A 26352-nucleotide genomic window follows, 5' to 3' on the forward strand; every position below is an offset into this window, starting at 1 on the left:
TCTCTTTTCATTCTTTTAACAATGCCCTTCACAAAGCATAATTTTAAAAAAATAAAGTATAATTCTTTTTTTACAGCTAAATAATATTCCATTGTATGGATATACCAGATTTTCTTTATGCATTTACTAGTTGGTGGACACTTGGGTTGTTCCCTTTTGGCTATTATAAATAGTGCTACTATGAATATTTGGGTACAAAATTTTGTTTGGACATAACATTTTTCATTTCTCTTGGATAGATATCTAGGAGTAGAATTGCTGGATCATATGGCTACTCTATGTTTAGCTTTTTGAGGAACTGCCAAACTGTTTTCCATAGAAACCGCCTGACTTCTCCAAAGCAACTGCACCACTTTACATTCCCACTAGCAATGTAGGAGGGGTTCCATTTTCTCCATATCCTCACCAACACTTGTTATTGTCAGTCTTTTTGATTACAGCCATAGTAGTGGGTATGAAGTAGTATCTCTTTGTGTTTTGATTTGCATTTCCCTAATGACTCGATGCTGAGCATATTTTCATGTGCTTCCTGGCCATTTGCATACCTTCTTTTCCTCTTCACTTTGATATTCTCTTCCATGAGAATTTCACTGATTCCACTGATACCTTCATACAGGTGATTTTCAAATATTAACTTCCACATCTGAGCTTTCTCCTGAGATTGTCTCGGATTCCCATCTGCTTACTAGAGATTAATGTCCCGATTGCATCTGAGAATTAGTATATCCCAACTGAAACTCATCAGCTTTCCTCCCAAGCTATTTATTCTTTCTGTGTTTCTAATTCTGTTATTTATACCATTATTCTTCTAATCACCCAAACTTGAAACTTGGCATCATATCTGGATGTAAGAGAAATGGGATAGGGAAGAGTCGATTCATTACCAAGTTCTATGTTACTTTCATAATGTTTTGCATCTGTTTTCTCTTTATTCTCTCCTTCTTGATCTCTAACCTCTTTTGACTTTCTCAGTCTCTTATTCTCCTGGTTCTCTTACGTCTGATTATTTTATCTCAGGTTATTTTTACCTTAAATGACCTTAATTTTTACCTTAAATGTTATTTTTACCTTAAATGATCTGCCTGTTTCTTGACCATCTTCTGTGATCATTATAAATCTTCTGCCTTGGTTATTTTTATGTACTCCCAAGATGTGAACTATCGTTTATACACTTATAACTCCCAAATATATATTTCTATCTCTGAAATACCTTGACAACTTCAGACACATGTATCCAACCATCTGCAGGACATCTCTGTTTCACGGACTTCTCAAACTCAGAACAGTAATCCTTTGGTATCCACGGGGGATTGGTTCCTGCACTCCCGTGGATACCAAAATCTGAGGATGCTGAAGTACCTTATATAAAATGACACAGTATTTGCGTATAACCTACGCACATCCTCCTGTGTACTTTAAGTAATCTCTAGATTACTTATAATACCTAATACACTGTAAACGCTATGTAAATATTTGTAAATACAATGTAAATGCTATGTAAATGTTTACTGAAGCATGGAAAATTCAAGTTTTGCTTTGGGGAACTTTCTGAAATTTATTTTTCAAATATTGTTGACACGTACTTTGTTGAATCCATGGATGTGGAACCTGTGGCTCTGCCAGCTGTATGGTTAAACTGAATTAGTCCCATCCCAGCTGCCCCCAAACTTGCTCTGCCTCTCAGTCGATGGCAATGCCATTCATCTGGGGTCCTTAGGATAGAAATCTGGCCATCATTCCTTTTCTCTCCCTCTCCCCAAAAGCCACACATTTACCAAATCTATTCTATCAGAAAATTGCCCTGAATCCGCTGTTTGTACCCCCATGCTGCTTCTTCGTTCTAGCTTTTATCAGCTCTCACGTAGACGGTTTCAGTGACCTGTAATCTGGTCTCTCACCGCGCTCCACGACCCCTTCCACCAACGCGAAGTTATTTTCCAAACTGAAAATTTAGTCATGACCATTTCACTGCAAAGAACAAACAGAAACAAGAACACCAATAGTAACAACAAAATAAAAACGTGAAAACATTTAGAGTTGCCCTGGTGGCTCCACACTCTCCTGAAGCAGATAGCTCAAGCTCCTCAGCCTGGCATATTCATGTGCTTCCTGCCTACTTCTTTAGCTTCATTTCTCATGATGCCCCACCTCCATCTTATCTCAGGCTCCAGCAATATTCTTCTGGGATGTTTAACAAGTTCCCTCTGCTCAGACTCTTCTTCCTGCCTTGTCTGCCTTCTTCATCCTTCAAAAGCCCTGTCTGGGTGTCCCCTCTTCTGGAGAGCCTTTTCTGAGGCTTCCAGCTCTGGGTTTCTTCTGGACTTCATACAATGTCATATTGCAACTCTTTTGTTTATATGTCTGTCTTCCCCACTAGGCTGTGAGCTCTGCAGGGACAGATTTTGGCTGATTTTCCAGCTATGGAGTAGATGCTCAGTAAATATTTATTGAATGAGTGATTGAGAAGGTCCATGGGCCGAATGTGATCCTGGAAGTCTAACTTCATATGTCGAGTGTGCAATAACATGATAGCACAGGTCTCATCTTTTATTTTCTCTTAGTCAAAGAGCTCAAACCTTGCAATTTCTTGGAGGTAGGCATGATCACCTGGCTGGTATCCAGAGGGAATGCTTGATAAGAACCTGCTTCAGTGAAAGTGGACTTATGCTTTCCGGGGGTCTGTACATAAAGGAAATGCTTCTGTCTCCTCTTTGCCTGGCTCTTGGCATAACTTCTGATAGCTCCCCCATGCTAGGAGTTACTTCTGAGCCAATGAGAGATCAGATTGCATTAAGGGATTGGGCATTATATCACATGCTGTCATTGCTAGATGCCTGCAGAGTTTTGGGTTCTAAGAAGCAATTGTTGACTGGAATTTCCCCGTAGAGGATGAACAACTATATGGGAGCGAGTGGGAGATTAGAACAGGTCCAAGACTCTTTAGTCCAAGGATTTTAGTGAGTTTGTGACCCCCTCTGGGCCTGCAGGATACAAGCCCTCAAGAACAGCAGTGTAATTTGGTAGAGAATAGCCCAGAGCTGCTCTAGGATCAAATTCTTCAAGTCCAGCAAATCAATTTGGTTTCCCTGGGCTTTGTGGGACTGAACTTTAAGACTGTTGCCTCTGGCAGTGACGTCGCCAGAAATATCTCAGGGGACCCAGTACTCATCTGAGTAGACAAGCTTCAGGAAGTCCTGGATAAGCCTCAGGAAGTCAGGTTGTTGAGCCCAGTGTAACCTGCTGCATCAGGCTCCACACCCTTTCCCATGGAAACCTGAGCGCAGGTCAGGCAGAGGTCAGTAGGGAGAAGGATTGGGGCTCAGTGACCTTTCTTCAGCGGTGCTCAGCTGTGACTCCTGTGTCCCTGGAGGGTTAGCACTGCCCCTGCCAGAGCAGGTTCTCTGTATGTTATGCTTTCCCGGGCTGCACCTCCAATCTCAGTTAGGCCAGCGCCCTTCCCTCTGGGCTGAGTGACTTTACCCTGACACCTTGGTGAGCCTAATGGAAACTACAGCTTAGTAGACTTTGGTTTTATGGAATGAAATTGTTATTTCTGGTCCAGAGAGACTAAGCAAAAGCTAAAATTGCAGAAATATTTTTGCAATATTGTGTAACAGTTTACAAAAATCTAACTGATTGGTTCAACCTTCACATAACCCAGTACCTGGCACTTAGTGGACATTCACATGTTTGGCGTATGAATGAAACTGGGGATTTATTATCCTATTTTATGGATGTGGGAGCTGAGGCCCAAGCAGGTGAACTGAGTTTCCTAAAATCCAAATCTCCAGTTAGTCAGTGTAGAGCCTCGCTTGAAATCAAGCTCATTTCAGGTTGACATTTACTGAGCACCTGTCACATGACAGGCATTTGCCAGTGATGGATAAACATGGTCCTTGGTTTTGAGGAGCTTTTAGGCTTGCCAGGGAGTCAGACACATAGGAAATAATTTCAACACAATGTGCTAAGTGCTATGATAGAGAACTCTGTGCAGTGTGATGGGGGTTACAGAGGAGGCACGGCTAATCCACTCTGATGAGGTCACGAAAGACTTCTTGAAGAATTGACACCTCAGTTCAGTTTTGAAGGTTCACTAGAGGTTGGCCAAAGGTAGAAAGAACATTATAGGCTGAGAGATCAGTTTCAACGGGGGACAGAGGTGTGAGCCAGCATGGTATGTTTCTGAGATCACTGGAATGTTCATTGCTGAGGGTAAAGTGGCAGGAATGGTGACTAGAGAGGTAGGCAGGAATCAGATCATTGAGGGTGTCAACTTTGCCTCTCATGCCATTACTTCCCAACTTTGCTGACTCATTCAAATCACCTGGGGAACTTAAAAAATATAAAGATGTCCCATCTACATTCCCAGTGATCTTCTTGATCAGCTGGGTTTGACAGTCCCTTCTGGAGGCAACAGGAAGCCATTGGCAGGTTGGTAGCAGGGGAGGGACGTAGATCGTCATATTGGATCCCTCTGGTGGTGATCTACCTGGAGGCGGGTGGATTTGAGAGGGCTGCTACTGGAAGCACAGAGACCATTAGGAGTCTGTTGAATTTGTCGAAGTGAAATTTCATGGTGAATGGAATAGGGCAGTAGCAGTGGGGATAGAGAGGAAGAGGCAGATCAAAAGAGATTTCAAAGTCTTGGAATCCTTATGATGTTGGGGCAAGGGTGCTGGCGAGGGAGAAAGAAGTGTCTAGTATAATTCTCCAGGTTTCTGGCATGGCTGCCTGGGCAGAGTGTGCTATTTCTGACCAAGATCAGGAGTGGAGGGCGGAGAGACAATGAGGAGCAGTTGATCAGTTCAGCTTGGAACCTGCTGGATTTGAGGTGCTGTGAGACATCCAAATGGGAGGGCCGCTACTGTGTCCTGGAACTCAGGGCTAGAAGCGGATCAGGGCCCCTCTGTATGGGGGATTTAAAGCCACGTGAGTAGCAGAGATCTCTCAGGGAGACGGCGTGGAGAGTACACCTTCAATTATTCTACCCCTTTCTGCCTTCAAGGGTTGTTCTCATGGGGAAGCAGAAGCTTTTTTTTTTTTTAACTGTTTCAGCAAGCCAGGGCAGAGTAATGAAAATGGCATAAAAGGTGGATTTAGGGAAGCTGAGTTGAAGCCCTGCCCTTGCCACTTCGCCACTCTGTGCAGAATTGAGTCTCTCTCAGCCTCTAGGTCTTCACCTATAAGACAAGAGTCGTAGGGACTTCCCTGATGGTCCAGTGGTTAAGACTCCACGCTCCCAACTCAGGGGGCCCAGGTTCGATCCCTGGTTGGGGAACTGGATCCCGCATGCCACAACGAAGATCCTGCACGCCGCAATGAAGACCCAGCGCAGCCAAAAAAATAAATGAATAAATATTTTTTTTAAAAAACACAAAAACCAAACAAAAAAACCCAAAACACTGCTATGCATCACATAGTTTAAAAAAAAACGATAAAAGTCGTAGGAATGTCTGCCTCACAGGATTATTGAGAAGGTGCACTGAGAACATGTATGTGAAAAATGCCATGTAGAGAACCATAGAAAACATTAGTCCCCCCCCCCCCCCAAGATATTTGGACCAATGTGTAGGAATTACAGGGAGGCAGATTTTGGCCCAATGTAAGGAAAGGCGGTCTAATGCCTTGAGCCTTTGGATGATGGGAAGAGCTTTGGGAGGTGGGAAGCTCTGAGGCTCTGGAGGTCTTTAAAGAGAAGCTGGGTTGCTAGGGCTTCCGTTGAGAGTTTTGTCGCCAGGGGTGCTGTTGCTCAGGTAGTGTTTGAGTTACGAATATACTTCTTTACCCTTCCTCTGAAAACTTTTACACGACTTAGATTGTTTTCTAATCCTAAGAGTAACACAGGTACACATGGTTGTTTCTTTTTCTTTAAAATCTCTTAAAGCCCTGGGTGTTTTGGCTCCTAAGTGGAGTCTTGGTTTATATACCCCTAGTAACCAGGTAAACTGCTTCAGGTCTTATCGCATGGGGCATTTATAGACATTTTTATTCTAATGCTCTTTAATGAGGGTTTGGTGGACGCTGAAGTGTGTCTGTGTAGTGTCATTGGGCCTCCCTAACGTAGACAGGGCGGGCGAGGGGCGGAGGGCGGAGGGGGGAGGGGTGGGCATTCTGATGTCGAGACAATTCCGAATTATACGTTCCTTTAAAATGATTGATCTTTATTACTTGCAAGCAGAAATGATATTATAAACAGCAAGCAAAACATTGCCAAGTAGAGGTCTTGATGGAGTATGCTCCAATGAATAGGTAAAGATCATTTGAAATCAGCACACTAATTATTTATATGCAAATGAATGTTGTCAGAGAGCTTGGAAACAAGTTGTTCTCTGAACTGGGTTAAACATCCCCTAAGAGCTCATGTTTATACTCTTAATTTACTCAGAAACCCATTGTTGCTGTTTTTTTTAATAGATAGAGGAAAGGTAAAATATGCCAACCCATGATTAAATTATCACAAATTTAGCAATAGTTTGACTTGAATTATAGTTTTATGTATTTATTTTATTGCCAGTCACTAGTGTAACACACATTTGCTAATGAGGCCGAATTTTCTTGCCAGCTTTCTCTACACAGAGATTATTTCTCTAAATGAAAGGTCTCCACCCAAGCCGTTTGATGAGGAGTTATCTTTCTGATAGTTTAGGTGACTTCCTGGCTCTTTTAAAAACATCACCAAAACAATTGTCCCAAATAATAGTAATTTCACACCTAGCAAATATTCTAGCTAGGAAAATGCTACTATAAACCATATAGAGGTGAACAATTTTAAAAAGCCAAGAATGTAAGAAAATGCATTCAGTCCTAATTGTGGGTGGATCCTAATTTCATCTTTTCATTCGGCAGGGCCTTCATGATCTTTGCAAGGCCCTGGGTCAGCTTTCGATTACCCTTTTTCGTTGCACTGTAGCTATGCCAAGGGGTGGTGGAGAGAAGCTTCTAGTTGATCTTTTGAAAAAGCGAGTGTTCAAATAACCCTTGCCTCCGCCACCTCACTCCCTGCCCGCAGTGCTCATCCACGGGGACTGCTGGGCCAAGAGAGAGGGAGGACTCTGTCTGTGGTGGCCTGGACTTCAAATCCTGAGATGACAGGGCCAGGCGGGGCAGCAGGAGGGGTGGAGGATTGAAGAACGGAATATGGTGGGATGGAAGTTGGGAGAAAGAGAGAAAATCTATGAACAAGCCAAAGTGGGGAGCCAAGGAGTATTGGGTCACAAGCCAAACCACAAGAAGATGGGTCAGAGTTAGGGGTAACAGATACGAGGAACAGTGGAGCATAGTTCAAGCCTAAGCCAGTCAAACCCTGCTTGGGCCATGGTGACCCAGCAAGGTGTTAAGCTTTGGTCTGACCACAGATGGAGGCTGAGCAGCTCAATAGCCAGGCTGTTCTGTAAGAGCCTTAGAGTTTACGTTCACTCACCCCTCATAGATACCCCTCTATTCCAGTAAATTACTGCACATGACACACTGCCTGGACACTTTCTCGCAGGCTGGCTTTAGGGGGTGATGGAGTGTGCTGGCAAGAGGCCCGCCGGGAGAGGACAAAGCTCAGGTTTTAGCCAGTCCTCTGCCACTAATTGGCCAGGAAACCTTAGGCAAGTCATCTAATCTTTCAGAGCCTCAGTTTCCCTGTATATAAAGTGAGGCTCAAGGAGGTAGAGACGTACAGTTCACCCATCACTTCTGAGTTCTAAAGCACGGAAAACAATTCTGTGGCCTTTGGCATTCAGCTTGTTTGACTTGAGGGAAAGAAACACACCCTCAGCACTACATCTGAGCTGAACCTCTGGAAACCCCAAGAGTCAAAATCGAACTCTATATAGTCAAATCCTTTCCCCAGCTTGTTTGCCAGAGCCAGGAGTGTTGAAGAAAGTCTATGTTCTGTTGGGCTATTTAGCATTTGTGGAAATAGCACAAAGCAAGCTGCACAGAGTTCTGCAGATGCAATAGCTTATGTATTGTGTTACAGCAGAGGGCCGCTGTGTTCCAGGGACTCTGATGGGGCTGATAGCCCCCTAGTGACGCAAACAAACACCACCAGCAGGCTGGAGCCCTTTAGTCCTTTGCCAGAATCACACATGGCTCCTTTGCTGAGGGCTGGGGTTAGATTGAGGGCCTTTTCTGAACGGCCCACCCTGTCGGTCCCACCCTCGTGAGACAAAAGACATGAGGGCTGCCAGTGGACTTTAAAATGTAAATTTAAAAATAGCCCTTAATTACAAAGAATAGCTTTAGTTATACCTTACTGCAGGCAGACCACACATTTCTGAATGGTTTTACAAACGAGCGAATGGTGTAATACTGAAGCACCGCAGTTTTCAGCCAAATCACAAGCAAAACACATTAACACAATTTGTTTCCCTTTTAATTGCACTACAAAGAGGAGTCCATCTTTTGCCTTTTTTGACATCTCATCTTAAAAGCAAAAAGACTTGAGCTAAATCTATGTCTATACCCAATAAAGCTTGTTTTCATTTTCTTACCCAGCCAGCTAAGATTTATACATTAATTATTCAACTGATGCATCTTAAACATCCTAGTTAAAACACACACTGCTGGCCAGGCACTGTTCACCCCCCAGCACACTTTTGCTTGCCTGCAAGGAATGAATACTTGAACTGTAAATGGGTAAACTCAGACTTTCCATATGGCGAGGTCAACAGAACTCATGGTGAACATACAAAGGATAGAAAACTAATTATTACTGAGGTTCAGGTAAGCGATTTCTTAGGCATTTTAGCTGTCATGCTGTGGAATAATTGTAAACCCACCAGGAAGGAATTGCAAAACACAACCTACTTATCCCTTCCCCAGTGGCTATATCGAATCTTTTTTTTTTTTCTGTTCTGTAGTTTGTGCCAACCCTCTATTTAATCATTAAAAGGAACGTTATTTTAAGTATTGCTTCCTCAATAACAGTGTTTGACTGAAATCATACAGAATGGTGACTTTGCCCAGAGCGCGACTTCCACATGCTGGCATGATTTGAGGCAATCAGAGCTATTAGTAATGGAATACAGAGTTCCGTGACAATTTTATTTAAAGTTTTGTTTAAGTTAATATTACATCTGACTAATTAAGTTAATATTACATCTGACTAATGTAACCATCTGTATCCAGCCAGTCCCATCAGTGACGACATAAAATCGTTAAACACCATGTCACAGGCATCAAGTGCTTTGGCTTTGGTATAATTTTATGAGCATGCCTTCTTGTACTACTTTATTACTATCTTTGAGACATCAGTAACAGCAGTAAATATTCCAGGCATACCACAGAACCCAAGCTAGGTGGGTGTCCTAGCTTTGCGACTAAATTCTTGCTGCTTCTAGGTCTTGGCATGTGCTATTACCTTGTCCAGGAATGTCCTTCAAGTGTTGGTTTAAAGGCCTTCTCGAGAGGTCCCCCCTCTTCCCTCTGGTATTTTTGATCACTGTACCCATTTGTTTCCTTCATAATATTTATCACAACTTAAAATGATAACTATATATTTTTTCTTGTTAATTGTCTCTACTGTGAGACTACAAGTTAGATGAGAGCAGAGACCATGTCTGTTTTTATTCACCCATATATCCCCTTGCCTAGCAAAGTAAGTAGGGACTCTGGATATTTGGGGGAGGGGACTCTAAACATTTTAATGAATAAACGAGACAATGTGGCAAAATTACAAGGAGGCAGGGACCCCGTATGCTGAGGACTTCCAGAACAATCTCGTGGTTGCGTTCGATCCTGTAGGACTTTACAACAGTATACTCACGGGCATACTGGACATTTCCACCTGACAATCCACAGGCATTTCACAGTCAACGTTCCAACCTTTAACTCATCAGCTTGCCTCTCAAATCTCTTTTTCCTTCTCAGCGTCATAGCTTGGATAATGGCACTGTCCTGCGTGTCATCACCCAAGTAAAATACTTGGCATTCATTCTCCCTCTCTCTCCTCAACCCCAGCACCCAGTCCTGTGAGTGTATCCTCCTGAATGCCACTTGGACCTGTGCTGTCCTTTCCACCTCCATTGACATGACTTTGGTTCGGGTCCTCTCTATCGCTTATTTAGACTCCTGCAAATGCTTCCTGATGGGCTCGCTGCCTCCCTGGTCTTATACCCTAAAGACCACCTCCCTCCCTGCAAAGACTCAAACACTATCTTCTGTCCCTCTTTCCAGAAGTCAGTAAGGACTGGCAATGTGCAGAAGTAGCTGGAGCCTTACTAAGAGATAGTCAAAGATTGCAGATATATGATATCTTCAAGATTAATTTCCTTTTTGTTTTTCTGCTGTGGTTCCAACAGAATAAGCTATTAAAATGCTTTGAGCTTCTGAACGAAAGCACAAAACTGTGCCAGCAGAACACCATAAAGGTTTCCTTTATTTTCTGCTAGCATCTATCTGTGATGGATGATATGACCGTGAATCTTCACTTAAATATGGAATCCTGAAATAATCACAAAATCCCAGAGCGTCAGAGCTGGACAAAGGCCATCTGGGTCCTATGTCTTGAGGCTCAGAGAAGGGAAGGGCCTTATTTAAGGTCACAAAGTGAGTTAACTGCAGAATTAGGACTCAAACCCAGCTCTCTGTATTCCTCAAGTGAGCATTTGGCAGCTCTGTGATCCACTCCCCGGACCAGTGTACTGTGCTGTAACTTCTTTCATCTGAACTTGTTTTTTTTTTTTTTTTGCTTCTCTTGTGCCTGAGTGCTAATCGGTGAGATTAGGAAGAAAGTCTGATCTGATCTTAATAAAGTGACTTATGCTTCAGTGATCATTTCCAAAGGGAGCACTTGGGAGCACTAGACGTTTCTAGGAGCTGCCCTGGGTGCCTCCATGTGTATCTGTCAATGGGTCCCAAGTAAACAGGGCTCTGGGCTGCCCATCCCCATTTCATACTCCGTATGAAGTTTTGTTTTCATGTGTTTTATACGGGCTACCACTACCATTGGATTGAAGTGACTTCGCGTTGAAAAAGTTTTGAAAACTGTGCCTCAGGAATGCATTGGTGGTTTGCTCCCCCATTTGCATATTCCAATTAAACAATATTTCTGTGGTTTTGTGTTTATTTTTGTTTTTACCTGTCTCTTTACAATGATAAAGGACAGGAAAAACTCCAGGCTTGCTCATGTGGGTGCGGTAATGTGAATATAGATTGTCTGTAACTTGTTGGTGGACCAGTGCCTGAGGCTGGGGTCTTATGATTTCTTGACTACGTGTTAGTGTGGATGGGTCAGGTCTACCTAAAGTGTCCTGCCCTCCCTCTCAGGCCAGGGAGTACGTGGGACTGCTTGGTAGAAGATCTGTTGTCTTTAAGAATCTAGTATTTTGTTTCCAGCTTACTTGAATTCCACATCTTCAGTCTTTGACACCGACCACTGGTAAGCAAAGTGGAAGGTCGGACTTCTGAGAGCCAGACATTATGGTGGCATAGTAAAACACTACGTGACCATCCATGGAAGGGGGCGGTTGATATTGAAAATTGATGACATGTGTCACTGTGACAGGTCCCAGGAGATGGCCTCCCAGTTTCTGGCATGGGAGGGGATGGTGGGAAGGATGTAGGGGCTTTGGAGGAGGGACAAATGGTATGTCTCACTTAACTGTTTTCCTTTGGTGCTCAGAGATGTTGACATACTCTTGATACTTCTTGACATGGTGAAAAGCAAGGCCACCCCTAACTTTGGTGGGCCTGGGGCAAGGGCGCAAAATACAGGCTCACTGCAAACTCCCCCTTCTCTCCAACCTCTTGGCTCTGTCTCTTACCCTGAGGGGCCCTCCACACAGGCCTATAGGCACCAACCTTGCTCCTCAAAGTGTGGACCCCAGCCCAGAGCATCAGCATTACCCAAGCACTCATTGGAACTGTCAACTCTCAGGGCCTACTCTAGGCCTACTTAACCAAGGGGTGGACTTTAATAAGATCCCAGATGATTCACAAGCACATTAAAGTTTGAGAAGTACTGTTGTAGCCCACATGGTCAAGCTTCATCACATCACCGGGTAGAAGGGTAACAGCTGCTCAGTGGCCACCCCTCGTTCACCTCTCAGGCCTAGGGTTGTGTCCATCTGTGGTTTGGTTCATCCTCAGGAAAGCAAAACTAGGGAAGAGGATTGCCAGGCCATGAACACAGGCTTGGGGCACATGGGCAGGGAATTTCAAGGTCTTGGGTTGTTTGAGAGTGGCATAGAGGAGGGAAGCATAGACGTTGGGTGGGCAAGTCCCCTTGGCCCCATAGATTCCTTGCTCTATGGGCAGTGGTGAGGCTGGAGTGGGGCCAGCGCAAGGCCCTGTAAAGTGTGAGGCCTCGGGCAGGGACCTTGTTGCCCCAGTGTAAGAGCGATGCTGTTGAAGGTTTTCCTAAATGTCCATGTGGATGGGGGTAGGGTGGGAGTGGTTCATGAGTCCTCAGGGTACTAAGCCGCTGCCGTGCCTTGCTGGCTCTTTGTGGTGTGGGGGAGTAGTAGTGGTGGGGCCATTATTGCTTTAAAAGGGAATCAAAGCGAACTGTTCCAAGCACACTCTTGAGTAGCTAGGGAGACACATCTGTTGACTTCTGTGTCGAAGGTATACGGTGGAGGTGCTGCCTCTAGTGCCTAATGACAATTCAATTAGACCAGCTGTCGGCCTCCAGTGGGAGCCAGTTGGATGTGGGTGTAAAGGGCTTTGAACAGCTGCCTCCACACCTAGGATACAGGCAGTTTCCTCAGTGAATTAAGAGCAGTAGCTGGTGTGGTTGGGGTGAGGTGGCCAGTGGAGGGATGAGGATGCCATTTTGTATCCACTGCCACCTAGGTGATGCCACGGTTGTGGGACAGAAGCAGGTCTGAAGTGAAGTCCATTAAATTGCTATCACACCTCAGCTTCTTCATCTGTAAAATGGGTCTAACAGTCCTTTCCCCGCCTGCCTTGCAGAGATGTTGGGTGGCTCTAGTGAGATAATGAACGCGAAAGTGATCTTTTGTCTGTCAAGTGGAGTCCACATGAAAAAAATGATGGTCATCCTACCATTTGCTGTCTTTCCTTTGTGAGTGTGCTTTCCATTGCATATGAGTTTTAGATTTAAGTTGTGCTCCCCTTAGCAATGCACAAGGCTCCGTGTAAAGCCATCTTTGCCCCTCTGCCCAATGCCTTCCAGCCCCTTCCAGTGGTGAAGATGCCCTCCTGTGGTTCTCGTCTTTGGAGTTCCACAGGCGGGGGAGGAGGGTTTTGTATTGGCAAACATTTCTGAAAAGACAAATAATTGCCTCTGGAAAGAGAATTCTTTTCCCTTCCAAAAATTCATATTTACTGGTTTAAATTGATGTGACTTTATTTTTTGGCTAGCGCTGTACAGTATTCCACTGAGCAGTAATTACTCCTTTGCTGTTGCAGGAGTTTGCCGAGAGAAGGGAACTAAATCTAAAAGAGTGAATCCATCTGGTACGTATGTTGGAGCTCTCTCTGAGGCCACTGACACTGAAATGTTAATGCTAGATTTTTATCTACTGGTATCATTTAGACATTGATATAATGGGAGCTAATGCCCTGGATTGCTGAATCAAAGGCTGAATTCCATTCCCTTACATGGCACTGGATGCCCTGCACAGTGGATTGATGACCTTGGCAGAGCGCAGTGGTGAAATAGACCTTGCATTCCAGACCTGCCATCTGATTGTCAGACTCTAGTTGCCCCGGCCCCGATCACGGGTAGCTGCTAAAGGTCGCAGCCAGAAGACTCAGTGACGTCCAGTGCCTGAAGCATTAAGGACTGACCTTGGCAGGCCAGCAGTAATCCAGCCCACCCCCGCCGCTGCCCAGTAGATAACATCTGGAAGTAGTCTGATGACTCAAGTACTAAGTGCCCCTGGGAAGAGCCCCTGAGGCCCGTGGGCGCTAATTAGTCTGCAGTCACCCTTTTTACATTAGGGTGTGGGTGAAGCTGGGACAAGCTCCAGGAACCCACTGAAGGCTGTCCTGCTTGGTTGGGGCTCTGACATCCAGCCTAGGCTTTGCTAGGCCTTTTTCTGGGGTGCTGGGCTCTGTCTCGCTACCTGGCTGCCAGCTAGGGTCCAGTTCAAGTAAACTCTTGTGGGAACACGGTGCTTCTACCTGCCTGATGACTAGTACTGCCACTGCTGCCCAGCCTTTCCTAACCAGACTGCCATCTGAAATAGCCAGCTTGCATTTGTCGTAGTTTTTTGATCTTTGTAACTTGGAGGGCCGGTCAGCCCCCTTGGGGACAGCTCGGTGGCTCTCCAAGTTCTGCCTCCATTTGACCTGTGCTCGTTCTCCTTTTCCTGCTCTCCTGGCATTGAAATCTTTGGAGTCCCCACTATTGCTATGAAAGTTTTGCTGCAGAATATGGGCAATAGTCTATCTTATCCCATAGTCTGGTTATACATCCATGGGACACTCTGGACACCCCCCAGTTCACTTGGGGTGAGCCCACTCACAGTTCTTGCCTCCTCTCTCCAGGAAGCATTAACCGAAGAAGCCACAAGGGGATCTGCCAGCCTCCTATGAAATAAAATGCTATGCGATACCAAACAGCTAACTGTCCAGATTTATTAGCAAAATCTGGCTGCCCTAGCTTTTTGACAATTTTCTCTTTCCTCTGTGGTCCAGCGTGAAATAGACTCTCCAGGGTGAATTGTCATTGGGAGGAATTTGAAACTGCCGTATGTCACTGGTGCATGGCTGAAGAGAAGCCAACAAAAGGATTACCACCATTTCCCCCCGAAAAAACTATTAGGGAAGGTTATTGATTATTTTCCAAATACCTTCCACCTTCATCAGAGGACATTATGATCATTAAAGAGGTACTGTCATGTATCTTTTTAAAAATAGTTTTCTCTTTTTTGTTTTCTTAATAGTGACTGTGCCCAAGTCCCTCTTTACAGCCCAAAGGTGATGTTTTTTCTTTGCCCATAGAATTTCTGGCAAATGGACTCGAATTGCTATTGCTTCTGTCAGCTGGTGCCTGGGTTTACGTCAAGGTCTTTAGGAAGGCCAGACAAGTTCAATTACACAAATCGTTGTTGACTGCTACCAACACGCTGCCCCTCTCTCCTATACTTCTTTCTCTACCCCTGCCTCCCGCCGCTTTCCATATAGGCTTGGAGGTGTCATTTTTCTTCCAGAACTCCAGGTTTTTGGTTAAAAATTACGCTACATGTACATGTTACCAAACTTTTTGGTGACGTCTGAAATCGAGTGGCATTTGATCTATACAGTAACCAGATCTCCATCCTATGTAGATTATCCACAGCATATCTACTTTAAAAGTCCTTAACGACATGTATTGTGCTTAAGCCCTCAAACCAATTCATGGGGGTAAGAGGGAACCGTTGTAGCATTTCTGCCTTGTGCATGTAGTGAATGTTGGTGTTTGGTCTTTTAGTTGACTCCTGGACTATCCTTCGCTGTTGTCATGGACCACCTGGACTTCTGGGCCACTCTTTCGTGTTGAGGGGAGAGGGGAAGTTTTGTTTCCTCTTGTTCTGCATCTGTTTCAACACCATGAGCATCAGAGATCTATTAATTAAGAGAACTATGGCTCTGTTCTCCTGCCAGACTTCTGATTTCTCAGTGCCCAGGTGAGAAACAGAATCCTATCTGGAGTAGTCATTTGCTGCAAGCTCAGAACACATGGAGGGCCCAGGAACATACACTGCACCTTTTTTTTTTTTTTTTTTTTTGGAGTTGAAAGGCTTCCTCCTGTCTTTTGGCCACACTGAAGTAGTATTTTGAGAAGTGAGGTTTTCCTTTTTTTTTTTCTCTTGAGATCTGAGGTCACTGTTAGTTTGTTAGTTTGTTTGTTTAGGCTCTTTAGCTCATATATGGGGTATGTAAGCCTTGATATCGGCTGTTCTGAAGCATCATGTGGAGTAGTATGCTTCAGTTGGTACATTTGTTACTTTAAGAAATCAGCGAATGGTTTGTGGTGCCTTTTAAGATTTGTTTAACACGTATTTATCGAGTACCTCTTATGGGCTACGTGCTATGCTGGGTGCCAGGAATGCACAGATGAGAAGGGCACAGTCCCTACTCTTAGGTTGTCTCATAGTCTAGTGGGAGAGAAAGACATACATCAACAAATGGCTGTAGCACTCTGAGTGGGGTAGAAAATTCCTGGTCAAGGCACTGGCATGAGCAGAGGTTGACAGCAGAGAAATACATGGGTTGTTCGCCGAGCCACAAGTAATCTAGCGTAGTGGAATGAGGTGTAGATGTTGGCAGGAAGCTACTGGAGAAAAGACTGGAAGGTAGATTTGGGTCAGATTTTGAAGAGTTGAGATTTTTAGCGTTCAGAACACGTTAGAATCCCCTGAACTCAAGATGTTGGATCAAAGTAACAAGTTTGTCGACATTCTTAGAACTTTTGTTTAGTTTAGCAGGAGGTGGAAGAGAAAGCTATTAACGCTGAAAAACTGGTCCTAAGCCCTAGGGACCATGTGAGTCAGAGGTTAGAGCATCCAGTATGGCTTGGAGCTACAGCTCTGCATCAGTCAGAGATGTATGTGATGTATCTTTAGTTTAGGGAGGGGAGAGAAGATTTGGTCTTGGAAGAAGGATTGGGAAGGAAGGATAGTAGAGCTGGATACTTTTGCACCTACTCCCCAGTCAGAAATTTATAGTTTGATTTCATTATCATCTTGAAATATTGTCATGTCCCAGAACATATGGAAGTCCATACTTAAAAGTCAGTGTGAACATCTCACATCCAATTCAGGTATAAAGGACCAATTTGGTTCATTTATGTGATTCCAGTTCACAAGCAGCCATGACATGATCAAATGACTAGGCTTGCAAGAGCAGCCAAAGATGGAGCCATTCAGGAATGCATTGGGCATGATAGGAGCTGTTGTTGACAGTACACCCTGATCCAGGCATATATAACTTACTCTCTGGTCCAAAGCTACAAGTACTATCCCTGTTCCCAATACACCATCTTCCAAATGGGTGCCATGTTATAACAGGCAGTATGGTTGGATTGATGTGGCAGTACACATAGAAACACAGCTTTCACTAGAGGTTTCTCTCTCCTGATGTTTTGGATGAGTTGGATATTTTGGGTGAGTCTCCTGACTCTTCTGGATGATGAAATGGGCTTCACCATGAGCCATCATTCATCTTGCTTCATCTCTGTGTTACTTTGCTGTGAGATGCACAGGTCTTTCCTAGGCTGCGCTGCCTTATTCACTATTGGAGTGTAAGAGGTATTGCTCCTTTACAGAAGCACAGTACAAATTCCTCTAAACATGAGCAGGGAAACTCTCTGAGGAAGTAATATCTCTAGGACGAGGTATCAGGGTCCACTTGGGCAGGTGTCCTATTGTGACAGAGATGCTCCTAGGGAGCCCTTTTCCCCTCAGTCCTTGGAGAAACGTGTACTTTCATGATGATTTTATAATACAATCTCCAAGTCCTTCTGACGACTTATTCTAAGTATCCCTGATTACTTAGAATCAAAACTCTTCATTCATCCATATCTACTGTTTTTATCATTGCTTCTTTTGGAATTATGATCCTGGGCGTAAAAGTCCTACAAAATATCTAGAGTCAGTGTTCAATCTAGAGGGACCTGTCTTAAGGGTCTCATGGTAATTGAGTTTCTCTATTAAAAACAATGTAGGCTAGACCCTGTTTTCTTCGTTAGGAATTCTAAGCACTGGACAGGAAATTCACATACAACCCTGCTGCTACCAGTATCTTGTTCCTTGTACTGGATCCCCACTCGAATATGCATATATAGAATGGTTTAAAATTATTGTTATCAAGGTAATAGTACAAATATTTTTTTTTTAAAATCAGGCTTGTAACAACACAGACAACAAAAACAATCAGGCCAGCACTGCTCCCTCTTAAGCCTGCTCCTTTGGAGCAACCACTTTTTAACCGTTTTAGTTATTGCCTGTGGTATTTACCTTCATATTTTATATGTTTTTACTGCGATTACTTGATTCATTATTTTAGATGTTGTTTGTTGACTTCCTGTAATGGTAGATGAGAATCTAGTTGCCTCGTAGTCATGCTTGGCTAGTTTATGCTGCAAACAAACCACTCCTAATTACTGGTGGCTTTATACAACAAAAGTTTATTTCTTGCTCCTGCTACATGTTCACCCTAGGTGGTTAGGGAACCTCTGGCTTACGCTGGTCCTCTAGGCTGATGGAGTCTCCATCACAACACCTGATTCCATGATCTCTGCAAATAACAGGGTGACTACATACCGGCTCTCAAAGCTTCTGCCCAGTTATGTCACAAGTCAGTTTCCCTCATGTTTTATTGATTGAAGGAAACCATAGGGCCACAGTTAATTTTAAAGAAGGCCAGAAAGGGCAGTCCTACCACATGCCTGGAAGGAGATGCCCTGGAATATTTGTGAACAGCCCTAACGACTGCTCCAGAATCCCTCCATCTTCCCTCCCCTATTGCCCTAATATAAGTAAATTGCATATTTCTTCAAAATCGGTATTCAATGTTTATATTATTATAGCTTTGTAAATATTGTCCACTGGTAAGCCAATGCATTAAGCTTACCTGTCCTTTTTTAAATAATATTTTATTTTCCCTAGGGTCAATAATTGCTTAATTTTTATTTGCCTAGTTTTCTTTGTATTTATTCCTTAGTTTCTCTACAACATCCATCAGATTTGTCAAATGGTTCTCAGTATTATTTTCTAAATACTAAAAACTATCAGATAATATATCAATTTTAATGTTTCCTGGAGTGTTCCAGCCTCCTGCTTCAGTCTGGGCTAGTTGCTCTCTAGGCTTGCTGCACAGGTATCATCCTAGGACTTTCTGTCACCAGTTTCATGTGTTTGAGTCCTCGTTTTCTGGGTCCAGAGTCTCCCTCTGTTTTGGTTTACTCACTTGTTTTGTTGAGGCACATGCTCTAGTAGATTCCTAAGTAAAGGCGTATGGGAAGTGTATTAGTCAGCTTTTTACTGACTAATGGTTATGCTGTGGTGGTAAATTATTCTAAAACCTCAATGGTTTACACAACAAGTTCTTTCTTACTCATGTCTTCTGTTCTTCATGGGTCAGCCGCAGCTCTCTCTTGGTATTTTTCATTCTTGGACCCAGGCTGAGGAAGAAGCCCCTTTCTGGGAAAAGCAGTTCTCACAGCAGAAGAAGAAGAGCACTGACAAAACCAGTGATGACTCTCAGTGCTGCTGCTCAGAATTGGCACGTGTCACTTCTGTTCACATTTCATTGGCCAAAGCAAATCTTATGGCCAAGCCAGGTGTCAATGAGCATGGAAATATAATTCTCCTAAAGGCAAAATTATATAATTCATCATATGAAGTAGATAGTTTAGCTACATATAAAATTATAGGTTGATTTTTTTCCCCCAGAATTTTGAAGACATTGTCTCCTAGTTTTCAATGTTGTTATTTAAAAGTCTGCTGCCAGTCTGTCTCCTAATCTTCTGTATAGGATTTTTTTTTTTCTTATACAGCTCTAGAAGCTTTTAGGATTTTCTTTTAACCCGTATTATTCAGAAATTTTATGATGATGTGAGTTGGTGTAGATCTTTATGCATTCATCTTTTCTGGCCCTTCCTTTTGCCCTTTCAATGTGGAAATTCATGTCCTTAGTATCTGAGAAATTTTCCTGTATTATTACTTTAATAATTTTCTCCCCTCTTTCTTCTTTCTGAAATTTCAATTATTTGGATGTTAGACCTTCGTGATTATTCCTCTACTTTTCTTATCTTTTTCTCTCTTGGTCTTTATTATGTTCTACTTTTGGAGAGATTTCCCTATTTTAATCTTCCTACTCTTTTTTTCATTTTGATTATCAAATGTTCAATATCCATCAATGCCTTGTTTTCTATCTCTTTCTCATAGCGTCCTTTCATGCTTTATATATATATATATATATATATATATGAAATACATAAAAATACACATTTGTATATATAAATATATATAAATACATATAAACTTTTCTTCTATTCTCTCATTTTAGAGGCTCTCCTCAAATGTCTTGTGATCCTTGGCTGTCAATTCATATTTAAGAGTTGAGCCCTCAAAAGCTGAGTGGAAGTGTTGGATGGAAAGGCAGAGCTTGCCAACTAGTGGCTTCACTGTAGAGTGATTGGGCAGCGACTGCCTTTTTGTGGGAGGACATCCAAATGTCAGTATACAGGGGAATTTCCTCTAGTGACCTTTACTTATTCAAGGATAGAATCCTTTAGCCTGCCTGCACGTATTTTGGGATTGGGGGTAGGCTGGCTGGGTTCCTGCCATTCCATATATAGACTTTCACTTAATCCCTCCATTTTCTGTTATGTGCCCCATCCCACCCTCTACTATACCCAGTGTTCCTAGTGCCCCGAGTGTGTCTGATCCAGTGTCTTCAGAGACTACAGCTTTTGTTTCCCGGGCACAAAAAGGGTGGATGGAACAGTTGCCTGGCTAGCTGCATGGGATGAAGGAAATGTGGGAACCTACTCCTCCACGTACATATTTTCAATTCCTGTTTTCCTGTATCTTACCCCTAACGTCTGTGGTACCTGGTATTTTTAAGTCCTAAGGCTTCCCAGAATTCTCTTGGGGCTAACTGGCTCACTTTTCTTTGGCATTTCCTTCACTCTTCTAAACTGATACACACTCCTCCACTGACTTCCCATCTTCAAAAAATGTGTTGACAGTTCTCATCCACTAAGGTCTCCTTTCCTGTTTTCTTAGTTTGTGTGGACTTGTACACCTCTCTCTCTTCTCTTTTCTCTCTCTCTCATTGTTTTGTTTTAATTTCTTTACTGTTGTTTTAATGGGGCTTCGAGAGAGAGATAATCATATGTGGTCAATCTGCCATGTTTAACGAGAAGTCAAGCTGTGGTTAAAATGTAGTTTTCTTTACCTCATGCTGAACTAAACATGGCCTTAAAATATACCCTTGATCTTCTAAATAAAAATAGCATTATACTTGGATAGGTGACATGCTTTCACTGCCAGATTTCAAAGACAAACTTGAATTTTGATGGGAATTAAAATGTATTTAGCACTTTCTGACACTGAACATGGTAAATAAGTAAACAAATGAATCGATAAATAAAAAGGAAAGTTGCTATAATGTATAGTCTCAGTTTAACACTTCAGATCCCCTTTTTACCCTTATCTCCCCTGCTCTGGGCCCCGGAAATGGACTTCTATGAACTGTATCACCCAGGCTTCCTTGACCTTTGGCTTCCAGTGGATTTGGCCAATGGGAAGTATCAGTGGGGGAGGGAGGAGGATTAGAGAGTTGGGAGGAAAGAGAGGTCTGGATATTTATTTCTCCAGCTCCCTCTCTGCCAGGTCACATTTGGCAATGATGGTGTTCCTCTATTTTGTGCCACACCTTCTGTTGGGTTGTCCCTTTCCAACAGCCTCAGTTTTTACCAGATTCTGTTCTCCTTCCCGCTTCAGGACTAGGATGGTAACAGCTTTTCCCTGCTGCTGGTTCGGGCCTGCTGCACAATCCCTTGGTCCCCTTTTCCCTGCCCACACCTTCAGTTATACTTTTTGAATGTGTCCTCTGATTGCTGCCAGGACCCTGGCTGACACAAATGCTATAGTAGACCTATCTTGTCATAGTCCAGGTACTTGTGGACAAAGTACTTCACTTGATGGGTCACAATTTCTGTATCTGAAAAAGTGCTGATGTGGCGAAAGGTGGTCTGGTCTCTTGCCTGAGAGCCCCTTCCAGTGCTGACATCTGCACTTCTGTATGATGCAGTGGTGGTCCATAGCCAGCTTGAGCTCCAGTTCTCTCTTCTGACTTTGTGGACCACTGTGGATAACCCTGAGTGGTAGATGATCACGAAACATTTTCTTTCTTCCTTTGTGAGGCAGTTTGCTGGAGTAAAAACAATACAGACTTTTGGAGTCAAACCAGGGTTCAAATTCAGGCTGTTACTTTCTTGTTGAATGACCTTGTGTGCGTTACTAAACCTCTCTAAGTCTCGGGTTCTTCATCTTAAGATGAGGGTGTATGATGAACACTGTTGGTTACCTGTCCAATAGCCATTTTCTTCTTCTCTGTTATAAGAATGCTGGTTTCCATAAGGTATGGAGTGGAACTTTTAGTTGGGTGTTGTGATACCTGCAGCTTGTGGTAGACACTACTAGTGTTTACTAACATCTGCTTCTTCCCTTCTGGGAGTGTGAAAGACTAACTTCCAAGTCCTCTTGTAGTTAGGTGGGACTGTGTGAGCACCTTCCCTGCTTAATTAAGGCTTTGCTGCCATTTCAATATCTTCTTTACCTTGTATTCAGAAATGTCCTTTGAAATCCACATACTTAATGACTATGAGGGAAAACGACCTGTGTCACTTCTTGGCTGAAGCAGAGAAGAGCACGTGTGCCATCTCTGTGTGCTGTCTTCTCCCTGCTGTGGCAGCTGGCGGCACTACTTGTGGCAGAGCCTTCCTCAGTCAGAGTCCCTAAGTGACCATGAAGAGCATAGAGCCTCTCCAGCTTGCAATGAACGTGTAGCATTAGTGAGAACGAACTGTTGTAATGTTAAGCCAGTGGAGTTTTGAGGTTAATTTGTCAGTTAATGGACAGCTGAAAGCCTCCCTATGGGCATAGGACATTATCTTCCTTGAAGGGTTGTATGAATTAGACTTTCTGGATTTGGTTCCTAGCTCTGTTATTTATTAACTTCTGTGACCTTGGTCAAGTTACTTAAACTTTCTGTGCCTTGGTTTCCTCATCTGTAGCACAAGGTTAAGAATATCTCCTCCCGTGTGGAGTTGGTGTGAGTATTGAAGAAATTAATATACATGGAGCACTTAGAACAGGGCCTGGCAGGCAGTACGTGCTATGCAGTGTTTGCTGTCAGAAAGTATATATTTCAGAGTGTCCAGCACAGCATGTGGCCCTCATCAACAACTGTCGCTGGTACCTTTATTGCTGTCGTAAGCATTAGAATGATCCATGTAAAGTCTTGGCACATAGTGGCCATTTTAATATGCAGTCCCTATTATTTGGTGATTGTGCTTTTGTGCTTACATTTGAATATATGCTCCTCATCTGTTAGGTCTCTTAGAATGAGATAAGCATTGCTCTCTAAGACTTCCTTTACAACATAGGAGTCATTAAGTGTGTGGATTTCAAAGGACATTTCCGAATACAAAGTAAAGAAGATATTGAAATGGCAGCAGAGCCTTAATTAAGCGGGGAAGGTACTCATCAGAAGTGGCACTATCCATAAGGTTGAAGGCAAAGTGACCCACAGAGAATCTACACTCATGAGAATCTGCTCTTGGATAATGAACATTTGACTGCGTTTGTCACTTCCAGTCCGTAAATACTGTCTGTCCATGCTCTTTGTTTTGCAGATGAGGGAACTTATGCCCAGGAGAGGGGAAGGGGCTGGTCTGGAAAAACAGAGTCAGTCAATAGCATAGGCAGGACTAGAGCCCAGGTTTCTTGACTCCGAGTTCACTGGTAGGTAGAAAAAGCCAGGTTTGATCTTTTAACATGTGTGCCATTTGGAAACTAACGCTGAGCAGGCAAAACTCTGGACTTGATGAGAAAATTAAAATAAGGCTGCTTTCTAGTCTGCCCTTTGCACAGCTCCTCATCTGTTTTGTTGGTGCCGGATAGCTCATGCCTTTGACTACATCAGAAGAAGCTTAATATTCTCTCTTAATGTGTCGTCATTGGCTGTAAGAGCGTCCTGTCCATTCTGGCTTTGGGGTGGGCTGCCCAGAATCACCACAGGCTTTGCTTCTCAGCCAACTAGAGGAAGGCAGAAATGAAAGCGGCCTGCCAGTGTGTTTTCTTTGTGTGCCTCTCCTTGGACACAAACACAGGAGGGGGGTTTCTGTGGAGCAGCTAGTCTCCCCCCCCCCCATTTCGGATTTTGCTGAAGCAGGTAGTTGAACTCTTTAAGGAAGTCTGGGTTTTCTCTGTCTCGGGAAATTACTGATAACATCAGAGCCAGAAAGAGGTGAGTAAAATGGGCAAGAAAATTCATAAAAGTCACGCCAAGATTCAGATTTATAACCCCACCCAGTTCTCCCCCAGCAGTCCTTTCAGCTGTGACTTGCTTCCCAGGAAGCAGAAAACAATAGTCTACTGATTGAATTTCAGGCTAAACTTCAGGCAATTAAAAGTAAGGGAAGTAAAACCTAGTTACATTTAGAATCAAAGTCCAGATATCTCCAATGGGAGGCATAGTCTGTGTGTATACTTTGCAAGGTGGGCCTAGTTCTGAAGCCAAACTTGGAAGTGTGTTCGTTTTGGTAATTAATCTCTTGCTCCAAGTTTCTAGCTTGTCTTTTTGGAGTTAATCACTTCCAGGAAAGCGCAAAGGTCTTATAAGTGAAGAGAAGGAAAAGCATATTAATTGTAACTGGACTAGGTCCGTATCATGAGAACTGGAAAAACCTGAGATCTGGGGATAAAGGGAAAGCCACTGGACAGCTGGATTTTAAGGTAGGGAACATGGGATAAAGTCTCCGTTGTTACTTCCTGATCGCCCCTGCCATCCCAGGAGAATTTAACTGTCTATTTTGCTTAGCTTCCCAGAGTAGGTGCCATATTATTTAGAAAAGTATACTCATTTATCTGAAGTTATCTAAACGCATAACAACTGCCACTTGTAAGTCATTTTTATCTTTCTCTGGTATCCCTTTCTCTTATTCTTCTCTCTAGCACTCATTCCTTTGGTCAACGAATATGTACCAGAGGGCTAGAGGTCGACTATGTGCCAGATGCAGTGCCAGCACCATGGATATCATGGTGACTGAGACAGTGTCCCTCTTGTGTATTGCTATGCAATAAACCAACCTCAAAACTTAGTGGCTCGATGCAACAACCATTTTACAATATTCCATAATTCAGGAATTCATTCAGGGCTCAGCTGGGTGATTCTTGTCATTGACAGAGCTCACTCAACAGTATTTAGCTGGAAGATGGGCTGGTCTCGTGAGCCCATCACCACAGCTTTACTCATATGTCTGGTGCCTTGGCGGATGGCTGGAAGGCTAGGCTCAGCTGGTCCTGCCAGCCAGAGCACCTACACCCAGCATGGGGTCTCAGTGCGATTGGTGTTCTCACGTGGAAGCTCTGGGCTCTAAGAGCAAGTGTTCTAGTGATCCAGGTGGAAGATTCATGGCTTTTTATGACCCAGCCTCTGATGTCCCAGAAAGTCATTTCCACCGTGTTCTCTTGGTCAAGTAAGACACTAAGGGCCAACCCAGATTCAAGGGGAGGTGATTACATTCCACTTCTCAATGAAAGAAATAGCAATGACTTGGCAGATATCTTTAACGCCACAGACAGAGCTGCTCTCCTTGAGAAGATTATATGCCATTGGAGCCGGAAGCAAACTGGTCAACAAACAATCCAGGCCCCCTTGAAGAAATGACTAGAAAGCCTGTTGAGTTGTATAGGACTGCCGTTTCATGACTAAGCGGCAGAGAGCCTAGGGTTGCTCCCCTGTGTTCTCCTGGAGAGTTCCTGTGACGCCCCCTACCCCTTGCTCAGTGTTCCATATGGCACCAGAAAAACCAGCCAACTCTGCTGGCTAGCGCATGCTCACAGGGCGTGGTGCACAGCCTCGTGTCCGCCGCAGCGGCCTCCAGCATTCTGATTGGCTAAAATCCAATTGTTTGACTGAGATGAGGGTTTGCTAAGTGATTACTAATTATTAGGCTTGTTCAGTCAGAATACTGGCATTGCTGTTCCATCCACTGGGACAGTTCCCCCTCTTCTTTATTTTGCTAACTTCTACTTACTCTTCAGAATTCAGTGTGAGGAGCCCCTCCTTCCTGGAAAACTTTTCTTGACCGTCCTTATCCCAGTTGGATTTAGATGTCTTCCTCTGATCTCCCTTAGCCACCCCTACCCCTGGCTTATCTCCATCATTATTATACTTATCATATTTTACTGTAATCTTTGATTTTCCAACTGCCTTCCCGCTCCCAGATACATGTCTCTCCCGACATACATGGCTCTCCCAGGTGAAGGCAGATATTGAAAGAATCATTCCAAATGCACTGAGTGTTCCAAAAATGCCCAACTCTGAGCCACACAGGTGGTGATAGGGACTGTGCCATTGTCCCTGTTGTTGGCATGGTGCCTAGTATATAATAGCACCTCCATAAATGTTTAGTAAGTACATGAATGAATGGTGGTGGTGTATTAGTTGAACATGTGGATAAACTTACGTCACCAGAATGTCATTTTTTTTTATTGTTAGAGCCCTCCCTAAGACTTTACCAAGCCGGGCCATGATCCTGTTCCATAAGGAACAATGGGGGCAGAGCCAACATCTGGGCCCAGTCCAACCCCTTTCTTGCCAGCCAGATTATGCTTGCCTCTGTTTATCCCTGGGTCAGTCTGATGTCTGGAGCTGCAAGATGGTACCTCT

At 43.6% G+C, this 26352-nt stretch overlaps 1 long non-coding RNA gene across 8 annotated transcripts in view; it reads left to right on the forward strand.

Moving 5' to 3' along the window:
• The window catches only part of LOC118888526, a 130800-nt gene that overhangs the window by 41302 nt on the left and 63146 nt on the right, over window positions 1-26352 (forward strand). For 7 of the 8 annotated variants that reach the window (XR_005018316.1, XR_005018313.1, XR_005018317.1 and 4 more), the window contains one exon: window positions 13366-13413. The exons of the other annotated variant lie outside the window; for it this stretch is intronic. This is a non-coding gene — a long non-coding RNA (uncharacterized LOC118888526). The remainder of the gene's footprint in view (window positions 1-13365; window positions 13414-26352) is intronic. 8 annotated transcript variants of the gene reach the window in all.

The sequence above is a fragment of the Balaenoptera musculus genome, chromosome X (genome assembly GCF_009873245.2).
Source record: "Balaenoptera musculus isolate JJ_BM4_2016_0621 chromosome X, mBalMus1.pri.v3, whole genome shotgun sequence".
NCBI lineage: Eukaryota > Metazoa > Chordata > Mammalia > Artiodactyla > Balaenopteridae > Balaenoptera > Balaenoptera musculus.